General features: G+C 48.8%; 1 long non-coding RNA gene across 2 annotated transcripts in view; it reads left to right on the top strand.

Moving 5' to 3' along the window:
• Positions 1-338: 338 nt before the first annotated feature.
• LOC129621521 (uncharacterized) overlaps positions 339-9,681 on the top strand; it is a 39,502-nt gene continuing 30,159 nt past the window's right edge. For both annotated transcript variants that reach the window (XR_008699414.1, XR_008699415.1), the window contains exons 1-2: positions 339-698; positions 9,073-9,143. This is a non-coding gene — a long non-coding RNA (uncharacterized LOC129621521). The remainder of the gene's footprint in view (positions 699-9,072; positions 9,144-9,681) is intronic.

Genomic DNA, 9,681 nt, shown 5'->3' with positions numbered 1-9,681 from the left:
CTATGTGCTGGGCTCTATTTGAAGATAAAGACACAATTGCTGTCACTGAGGAGTTGAGTCTGGCAGGGACACAGCTTCATGACCTCACATTTTATCATCTATAAAGTTAGTACAGAAGCACCCCAGGCAAGAGGACGAGGACGAGGTGCAGGAGGAGGAACAAGAGGAGGGTGAGGAGGAGGGGGAGGTAGAGGAGGAGAAGAGGAGGAAGGAAGTATTCACACAGAGAATGGGAGATGACTTTTGAGGGTTTTTTTTTTTTTCTTCAAGTTTTTTTTATTTATTATTAGTTTTGGCTGTGCAGGGTCTTGGTTGCTGTGTGGGTTTTGCTCTAGTTGCTGTGAGCAGGAGCTCACAGTTGTGGTGTGAGGGCTTCTCACTGCCACCAGCCCCAGGTGCTTGGGCTTCAGGGGTCCTAACTCATGGGCTCAATAGTTGCGGCTCTTGGGCTCTAGAGCGCAGGCTCAGTGGTAGCCCAGGGGCCGAGTTGCTCCGCGGTGCGCACGTGAGAGCGCACGTGCCCGTGCACGTGCATGCTCAGTCCTGTCGACTCTTTACGACCCCATGGGCTGTAGTCCGTCAGGCTCTTCTGTCCCTGGCAATTTCCGAGCAAGAATAGGAGAGTGGGTTGCTATTTCCCCTTCCAGGGGATCCTCCTGACCCAGGGATGGAACCCCCAGTCTCCTGCATTGGCTGAGGTGGGTCATAACAATGGGAAGGAGCTTGTCAGGTGGAGAAGCAGAGAAGGGTGTTGGAGGCAGAGGGAACGGCACCGACAAAGCCAGAGAGGCCTGGAGGGTGTCGCGCCATGTTCGAGGATGGTGTGACAAGGCAGGAAGGAGCATGGGGTCCACATGGTGGGAGATGAGGCTGGGCAGTCAGGTTGAAGCCCAACTGGGAAAGGCTTGGGGGCTGGGCTAAGAGGCTGGGGCTTTATCCTGTAAGGACAGAGAGCCCCGTCATGTCTGTGGGCCGGGAAGGCAAACAGGGCACGCCTGTGTTTGGTTTCCTTCCTTAAGGCATTAAGGCAGCCACTCCTCGCCCGGGTGAGCCCTGCCCGGAGTCACTGAGAAGCCTTTCCTCCTGGTCCCCGCCCGGGAGAGCCTGTCAGGTTGGGTCAAGCTTTGTCCCCGCTTCCTGCTGTCAGAGGGGCAGATGAATGAGATGGGTGTGGAGGAAGGTGCAGGCGGGGGTGGCCATATTTTCCGTTGAGTTTCATTTACTGGAGGCTTGACTTTGGGGTTCAAACCAACTGGAAGAGCTGGGGCAGCCTACCCTAAACAGGTGGGCTGGGGGTAGGGGTTAGCCAAGGGCCCCGGGCGGAGGGAGGCCCAGGAGACTGCCTTTTTTGTTGTAAAGCACGATTACTTCGCCGGCTGTGGTACCGTGGGCGCTGAATTCCCTCTCAGGACAGCAGCTTCCTCGGCTTTGAAGTGAAGGAGGCGGGCCACGCCATCTCCCAACCCCGATTCCAAGGGAGGAGCGTGGGACTCCGCACAGGCTGCCGGAGGTGGGGGACTTTACGGCAGGACAAAGCCTCTTCTAGGGGGACGGGCGGCTTTCCAAGGCTCGCCTCCCTGCCGGACCTCGGCTGCTCCGGGACCTGCCCGCAGCCGGGCCCAGGCTGACGCGGGACCTCGGAGGTGCGAGCGGAGGTCCACCTTCAGACCCGGCAGATGAGAGACCAGCCGGCTCGGCCGGGCTGCGCCAGGAACAGCGCTGGGACGCAGGAGGGGCCAGCTGCTCCCGTCCCTAGGGGTTCACCCTCCTTTCCCGGGGTCCTTCTCCCCGCCCCACCTCCTGGGGGCAATGAGGAGCCCACAGGAGCTAAGTCCAGGGGCAGACACCGGGCCCCCGCAGGCAGGGTGGTGGGTGACGGCAGGAAGTCAGCAGGGGCCTCTGGGCGGAGAGCCAGCAGAAAGGATGGAGACACCCCGAGAGCCAGCCAGACCGCCGGCGCTCGTCATCCCCCAGACACTCCCACCAGGCAGCCCCACCTCTTCCGCCGCCCACCCCCTCTTTCAGTTCAGTTCAGTCGCTCAGTCGTGTCCGACTCTTTGCGACCCCATGAATCGCAGCACGCCAGGCCTCCCTGTCCATCACCAACTCCCGGAGTTCACCCAGACTCACGTCCATCGAGTCAGTGATGCCATCCAGCCATCTCATCCTCTGTCGTCCCCTTCTCCTCTTGCCCCCAATCCCTCCCAGCATCAGAGTCTTTTCCAATGAGTCAACTCTTCGCATGAGGTGGCCAAAGTACTGGAGTTTCAGCTTTACCATCATTCCTTCCAAAGAACACCCAGGGCTGATCTTCAGAATGGACTGGTTGGATTTCCTTGCAGTCCAAGGGACTCTCAAGAGTCTTCTCCAACACCACAGTTCAAAAGCATCAATTCTTCAGTGCTCAGCCTTCTTCACAGTCCAACTCTCACATCCATACATGACCACAGGAAAAACCATAGCCTTGACTAGACGAACCTTTGTTGGCAAAGTCATGTCTCTGCTTTTCAATATGCTGTCTAGGTTGGTCATAACTTTCCTTCCAAGGAGTAAGCGTCTTTTAATTTCATGGCTGCAGTCACCATCTGCAGTGATTTTGGAGCCCAGAAAAATAACGTCTGACACTGTTTCCACTGTTTACCCATCTATTTGCCATGAAGTGATGGGACCGGATGCCATGATCTTCGTTTTCTGAATGTTGAGCTTTAAGCCCACTTTTTCACTCTCCACTTTCACTTTCATCAAGAGGCTTTTGAGTTCCTCTTCACTTTCTGCCATAAGGGTGGTGTCATCTGCATATCTGAGGTTATTGATATTTCTCCCGGCAATCTCGATTCAAGCTTGTGTTTCTTCCAGCCCAGTGTTTCTCATGATGTACTCTGCATATAAGTTAAAAAGCAGGGTGACAATATACAGCCTTGATGTACTCCTTTTCCTATTTGGAACTAGTCTGTTGTTCCATGTCCAGTTGTAACTGTGGCTTCCTGACTTGCATACAGGTTTCTCAAGAGGCAGGTCAGGTGGTCTGGTATTCCCATCTCTCAGAATTTTCCACAGTTTATTGTGATCCACACAGTCAAAAGCTTTGGCATAGTCAATAAAGCAGAAATAAATGTTTTTCTGGAACTCTCTTGCTTTTTCCATGATCCAGCGGATGTTGGCAATTTGATCTCTGGTTCCTCTGCCTTTTCTAAAACCAGCTTGAACATCTGGAAGTTCACGGTTCACATATTGCTGAAGCCTGGCTTGGAGAATTTTGAGCATTACTTTACTAGCGTGTGAGATGAGTGCAATTGTGTGGTAGTTTGAGCATTCTTTGGCATTGCCTTTCTTTGGGATTGGAATGAAAACTGGCCTTTTCCAGTCCTGTGGCCACTGCTGAGTTTTCCAAATTTGCTGGCATATTGAGTGTAGCACTTTCACAGCATCATCTTTCAGGATTTGAAATAGCTCAACTGGAATGCCATCACCTCCACTAGCTTTGTTCGTAGTGATGCTTTCTAAGGCCCACTTGACTTCACATTCCAGGATGTCTGGCTCTAGGTCAGTGATCACACCATCGTGATTATCTGGGTTGTGAAGATCTCTTTTGTACAGTTCTTCTGTGTATTCTTGCCATCTCTTCTTGATATCTTCTGCTTCTGTTAGGTCCATACCATTTCTGTCCTTTATCGAGCCCATCTTTGCATGAAATGTTCCCTTGGTATCTCTAATTTTCTTGAAGAGATCTCTAGTCTTTCCCATTCTGTTGTTTTTCTCTATTTCTTTGCATTGATCCCTGAGGAAGGCTTTCTTATCTTTTCTTGCTATTCTTTGGAACTCTGCATTCAGATGCTTATATCTTTCCTTTTCTCCTTTGCTTTTCACTTCTCTTTTCACAGCTATTTGTAAGGCCTCCCCAGACAGCCATTTTGCTTTTTTGCATTTCTTTTCCATGAGGATGGTCTTGATCTCTGTCTCCTGTACAATGTCATGAACCTCATTCCATAGTTCATCAGGCACTCTATCTATCAGGTCTAGGCCCTTAAATGTATTTATCACTTTCACTGTATAATCATAAGGGATTTGATTTAGGTCGTACCTGAATGGTCTAGTGGTTTTCCCTACCTTCTTCAATTTAAGTCTGAATTTGGCAATAAGGAGTTCATGGTCTGAGCCACAGTCAGCTCCTGGTCTTGTTTTTGCTGACTGTATAGAGCTTCTCCATCTTTGGCTGCAAAGAATATGATCAATCTGATTTTGGTGTTGACCATCTGGTGATGTCCATGTATAGAGTCTTCTCTTGTGTTGTTGGAAGAGGGTGTTTGTTATGACCAGTGCATTTTCTTGGCAAAACTGTTAGTCTTTGCTCTGCTTCATTCCATATTCCAAGGCCAAATTTGCCTGTTACTCCAGCTGTTTCTTGACTTCCTACTTTTACATTCCAGTCCCCTATAATGACAAGGACATCTTTTTTGTGTGTTAGTTCTAAAAGGTCTTGTAGGTCTTCAAAGAACCGTTCAACTTCAGCTTCTTTAGCGTTACTGGTTGGGGCATAGACTGTGATTACTGTGATATTGAATGGTTTGCCTTGGAAACAAACAGAGAGCATTCTGTCATTTTTGAAATTGCATCCAAGTACTGCATTTCGGACTCTTTTGTTGACCATAATGGCTACTCCATTTCTTCTGAGGGATTCCTGCCCGCAGTAGTAGATATAATGGTCATCTGAGTTAAGTTCACCCATTCCAGTCCATTTTAGTTTGCTGATTCCTAGAATGTCAACATTCACTCTTGCCATCTCTTGTTTGACCACTTCCAATTTACTGTGATTCATGGACCTGACAGTCCAGGTTCCTATGCAGTATTGCTCTTTATAGCATCGGACCTTGCTTCTATTACCAGTCGCATCCACAGCTGGGTATTCTTTTTGCTTTGGCTCCATCCCTTCATTCTTTCTGGAGTATTTCTCCACTGATCTCCAGTAGCATATTGGGCACCTATGGAACCTGGGGAGTTCTTCTTTCAGTATCCTATCATTTTGCCTTTTCGTACTGTTCATGGGGTTCTCAAGGCAAGAATACTGAAGTGGTTTGCCATTCCCTTCTCCAGTGGATCACATTCTGTCAGATCTCTCCACCATGACCCGCCCATCTTGGGTTGCCCCACGGGCATGGCTTAGTTTCATTGAGTTAGACAAGGCTGTGGTCCTAGTGTGATTAGATTGACTAGTTTTCTGTGAGTATGGTTTCAGTGTGTCTGCCCTCTGATGCCCTCTTGCAACACCTACCGTCTTACTTGGGTTTCTCTTACCTTGGGCGTGGGGTATCTCTTCACGGCTGCTCCAGCAAAACACATCCACTGATCCTTACCTTGGACGAGGGGTATCTCCTCACCGCCGCCCTTCCTGACCTTCAACGTGGGATAGCTCCTCTAGGCCCTCCGCACTCACTCAGTTACCTGAAAGCTCTGGTCTTCAAAAGCATCCTTGTTTTAAAAATAATTTCTGTTTCCTTTATTAGCACTCAGCTCCAGCTTTCATAAATATGTGAAGTCGATGTAAATAATTTTTAAATTAAAAATGCACATCTTCCCAGATGTGGATATAGAAGACCTAGCCGTCATTCTCAGGAGCTGTGTGTTGGGCCTGAGGGAGACAGCCCTGTACTCAGCGTCCCCACAGCGCTGTAGGCCACCACAGGACCACAAGGGGGGTTCAGGGAAGACTCTCGGGAGGAAACCTTGACCTGAGACCTGGGGCTTAACAGAGATCTGGCCAATGAAGGAGAGAGGGCATCTCAGGGAAGGGGCCGACCTAGGCAGGACCAGCAGATGGGCACCATCAGGAATCGTGGCCAAGCAGGGAAGTGAGGAGGAAATGTTCCTTTTTCTGAACTCATCACACTGATAATCATTTGTACAAGTATCTGTCAGTATCTGCCCTGGTAGGTTACAAGCTCCAGGAGAGGAAATGGTATACATTTTATGGTTCCTCAGGATCCTGGTGTTCAGTACAATGACTGGCACACAGTAAGTATTCAGTTAGGATTGGTGTTAATTGACCAAGTAAATGAGAATTCTCCTGTTAATGTGGGTTTGGTCAGAAAGGGCTGAGAAGCCAAGCTAACTAGAGTGTGAATGTTATCCTTAGGACAGTAGGGAGCCACTAAAGGTTTAAATACTCAACAACAATGAAAGTTTTAAATAAGGGAATGACTCGGTCAGCTTTGTGTTCCAGGAGTCCCTTTTTGGCTTTAGTCTGGAGAATGGCTGGAGACAGAGTCCAGCCAGGTGGCAGACACATTGTCCTTACCTAGGAGCACTGTTTGATTTAGTATCTGTTTGTGTGATCTCCCTCGGTAGGCCATGAGCCCTGGAGGGCCAGGGCCAGGCCTGTTCGCCTCGCATCCCTGTGCCCAGCACACATGTGGTAACGGCTCTGTGGGTTTAATGGGTGAAATTCTGATTGGAAGTTGCAAATGCAACTTTAAGGGTAAGGTGGTGATGTTTAATGCATGCAATGTCATAGGCAACTTTCAAAACATGGGGAACATGAAGGAAAAGGCCATTTATGTTTGAGAAGCAGTGTCAGAGCTCTGGGAAGTGGGATGGAGGAGGAGGAGAGGGGTGGGGAGATAGAGCGGGCTCCTCAGAGCTGTGACCGTTGCTGGACTGATGAGGCCTTCCAGGTTTGGTATCTCTCTGAGATGGGAGGCTGAGGTGCGAAGCAGCAGGTTTGGAGGTCTAGGTGAGGCATTTGGGTGTCTATGGGACATCCAGCTCAAGACTGGGGTGTCTCCAGCAATAGAAGATTCTGGAAGCTTTCAGGGTGAGTGTATGACAGAATGTGGGGAAGTGTCTGGAATTCCCTGGAGAGGAGAACTTTCGAGTAGGAGCGGAGGAGTGAGTCAGGGAGTCAGGGAGGGATGGAGAAGCACCAGGAGCTCCTGCCTCAGGACTGTGCGTGGTGACTTCCTCTCTCTTTCGGGCTCTTCATTATGAGCCCATCATAACAGCCCTGTCAGGAACTGGCCCTGCAGAGCCTCTGGTGAAGCCCAACTCCTCAACTTCTGTGTGTTCTTGGCTCACCTCCCTTTTGTGGTCACAGTGCCACTTTCTGTGATTGCCTTCTGTCTTCGCAAGACCTGTCTTCTGGACATTATACTTTCCTCCACTCAGTCACTCAACTGATTTCATTTCTGCTTGTCACCTTTTTCATGTTCCTGGCTTTTCCAAATAGTTCTGCCCACTCCCTAGTGAGCCAGGCTCCCTGCTGCAATGTCCTGGGGGGAACCAAGGGTGTTTCCCAGCTTTTCTCTACATCCTCCCCTTTCTTCCCTCCTCATCTGCCTGAGCAAAGGCCCAGCACTGGCAGCAGTGGGGGGAAACACAGGGCTGGCCGCCCTCCCAGCCACTGCACATCCAGGTCCCCCAAATGTGGGCCAGGTGCAATGGTGCACCTGTCGACGAATAAGTGGCACTTGGGGCAGAAAGCCCTGATTGGTTGCATTTCTTGATTCCCATGGTGTAAATATTCCCACCACCATCAATTTCAAGCTACCAACAAGATATTACTGAATGCAGAACTGGGGACAGATGGGAAGCAATGCACTGTCACATAATATTTCTAGCAAGCAGACACAACAGGTGTAGACAGCCGCAAAAGCAAATATAATTACAAAATTTAGTCAAATAATTGGGAAGTTTTGAGTATTTGTTGCTTTTTAAAAATATAATATTCTCTTATAAGATTTTATAATTGTTAATATGATGGCTGTTTAACAACTACTTTGCAAAAACCAAAACAACAGCTTTGCAGAATTCCTTAAAACTTAACAATTAGATCTTGCAAGCAGTACAGACTGGCTTCAGCCAACCACTGGGTGCCATATGGGCCAAGAGGAGAAGTGGAGACTCCAAGCCCCAAACTATAGTGCATTCTCACCTGCAGCCTCTCCCTGCCCAGGCTGTGTGGGTGGCAGGTGACAGGTAGCAAGCCTCCACAACCCAGGAGGAGCAAAGCTGGGCCCTGGGCACCCCTCCCACCTGTAGACATGGACTTTTCTGGCCTGGGCCTGTGGGCTCTGCGCCCACCCACGCCCCAGCCTCCGGACACCTACCCGAGTAGCCTCCAGAATGAGGAAGTCTGAGTGGTGCAATTTCCTCTACCCTAAACAGTGTGAAATAACTGCTCAGAAAGCAGGCTTGCCCAATTACCCACAATGAAAAACCAGAAGAGGACAAAGCCTCTCTTTCTAAGCTTCTCTTTATACCAGTGGGCTGCAAAGCAGGTCGTGCTAGGTCTGAACGGACGTGGGATGGAGATGACTTCAGGCATGCAGCTCAACCTGTGGGCATTTCTGAACATCGAGAATGGAAAGCACCAATGAGCCAATTTGACCTGTTCTAAATGTGCCAGTCTTTGCACTAGATCTTGGGGACTCAGAGGTGGTGACCTAACATAGTAGAAAGCTTGTCTTGGCTACTCCAGGAAATAGCTGAATCTCTGACTTGATGTTCCTGTGTTCTTGCCTGACCATTGTGAAGGCTAGATAAAAGGGGTCACCTTGTCACCACATTCTATATGTGCCTCGGGCCCTGGTTTATGGCTTTGCGTAAGTATTAATAACTAAAGGTGTCTTCTTGCTTATAATCACATCCCATCACAAGCCAACCCATCGCACCGCCCCCTCAAGCTCACTTTTAGAACTGCACCTCTATTTGGAGCATTTCCACATTCTCTCATGGGGTCTTCCTATGAGTGTGGGGTTTGTGTGCTCTGATATTTAAGCACAGGAAGGCCAGGACTTTGTCACTTATACATTCATTCCTTCCTTTGTTCAGTGGGGAGTGGGGCTGGGGAGGAGGCAGGAGGATGGAAAGGTCTGTCTAACTCTAAGTGGGGGCGCAGCTCAGGGAAGGCTGCACCCTGAGTGGAGGCAGAAGGGAGGGCAGAGGGAGGCAGGAACAGAGACCAAACTCCTGTTTCTCTCTGCTTTCAGACCTTGTGCCAGGGTGTACCTGCCTTTTGTAAACAGTGAAACAGTGTCTGAATGCTAGGTGAGGTAATTACGCATTTTCTTTGGATTCCAGGTTACTCCCAGAGGGTGTTTCCATGGATTTGCCCGCCTCAGGACAGCCTCACCTGTGTTTCGTGCCTTGGGGTAAAGACCTTTTTATTCCTTTATTTGGGACAAAAAACAGTAATGTGTTGTTTTCCGCCCTCCCTCCAAAAAAAAAAAAAAAAGCAGTTCTAGCTGTATTCCATCTAGCTGTATGATGGCTTAAAGTTTTGATTTCTCATTGTTTAACATTGCTTACTTGCAATATTTGCGGAAATTTAGCTGAAATTCAGGCACAGCCAGAGGAAGGCGCAGGAGCAAGATTATGGCGCCATCTACTGGTAACATAAACCTAAGTATGACAAAGTTGAACTTGCATTGAGCCTCTTGCGTAGGTGAAAACGAGTTGATTTTTAAGTGAAGTACAGTTGATTTACAATGTTGTGTTGAATATGAGTTGATTTAAAAAGCTTAAAATGGAAAGTGGGTGTGCATCAACATATTCAGATAACAAGTTAATATAAAAAAACCTCAATAGAAAAATGAGCTCAGAAAAATGCATGAGACATAAAGGGGTACTTCATAAAAGAAGATATCCAATGCATGATGAACTTACGATAGATGGTCGACTTTTCATTCT

Source organism: Bubalus kerabau, chromosome 10 (genome assembly GCF_029407905.1).
Source record: "Bubalus kerabau isolate K-KA32 ecotype Philippines breed swamp buffalo chromosome 10, PCC_UOA_SB_1v2, whole genome shotgun sequence".
Classification (NCBI taxonomy): Eukaryota; Metazoa; Chordata; class Mammalia; order Artiodactyla; family Bovidae; genus Bubalus; species Bubalus kerabau.
The sequence above is the reverse complement of the archived record's forward strand: the minus strand, read 5'-3'. Positions and strand labels throughout refer to the sequence as shown.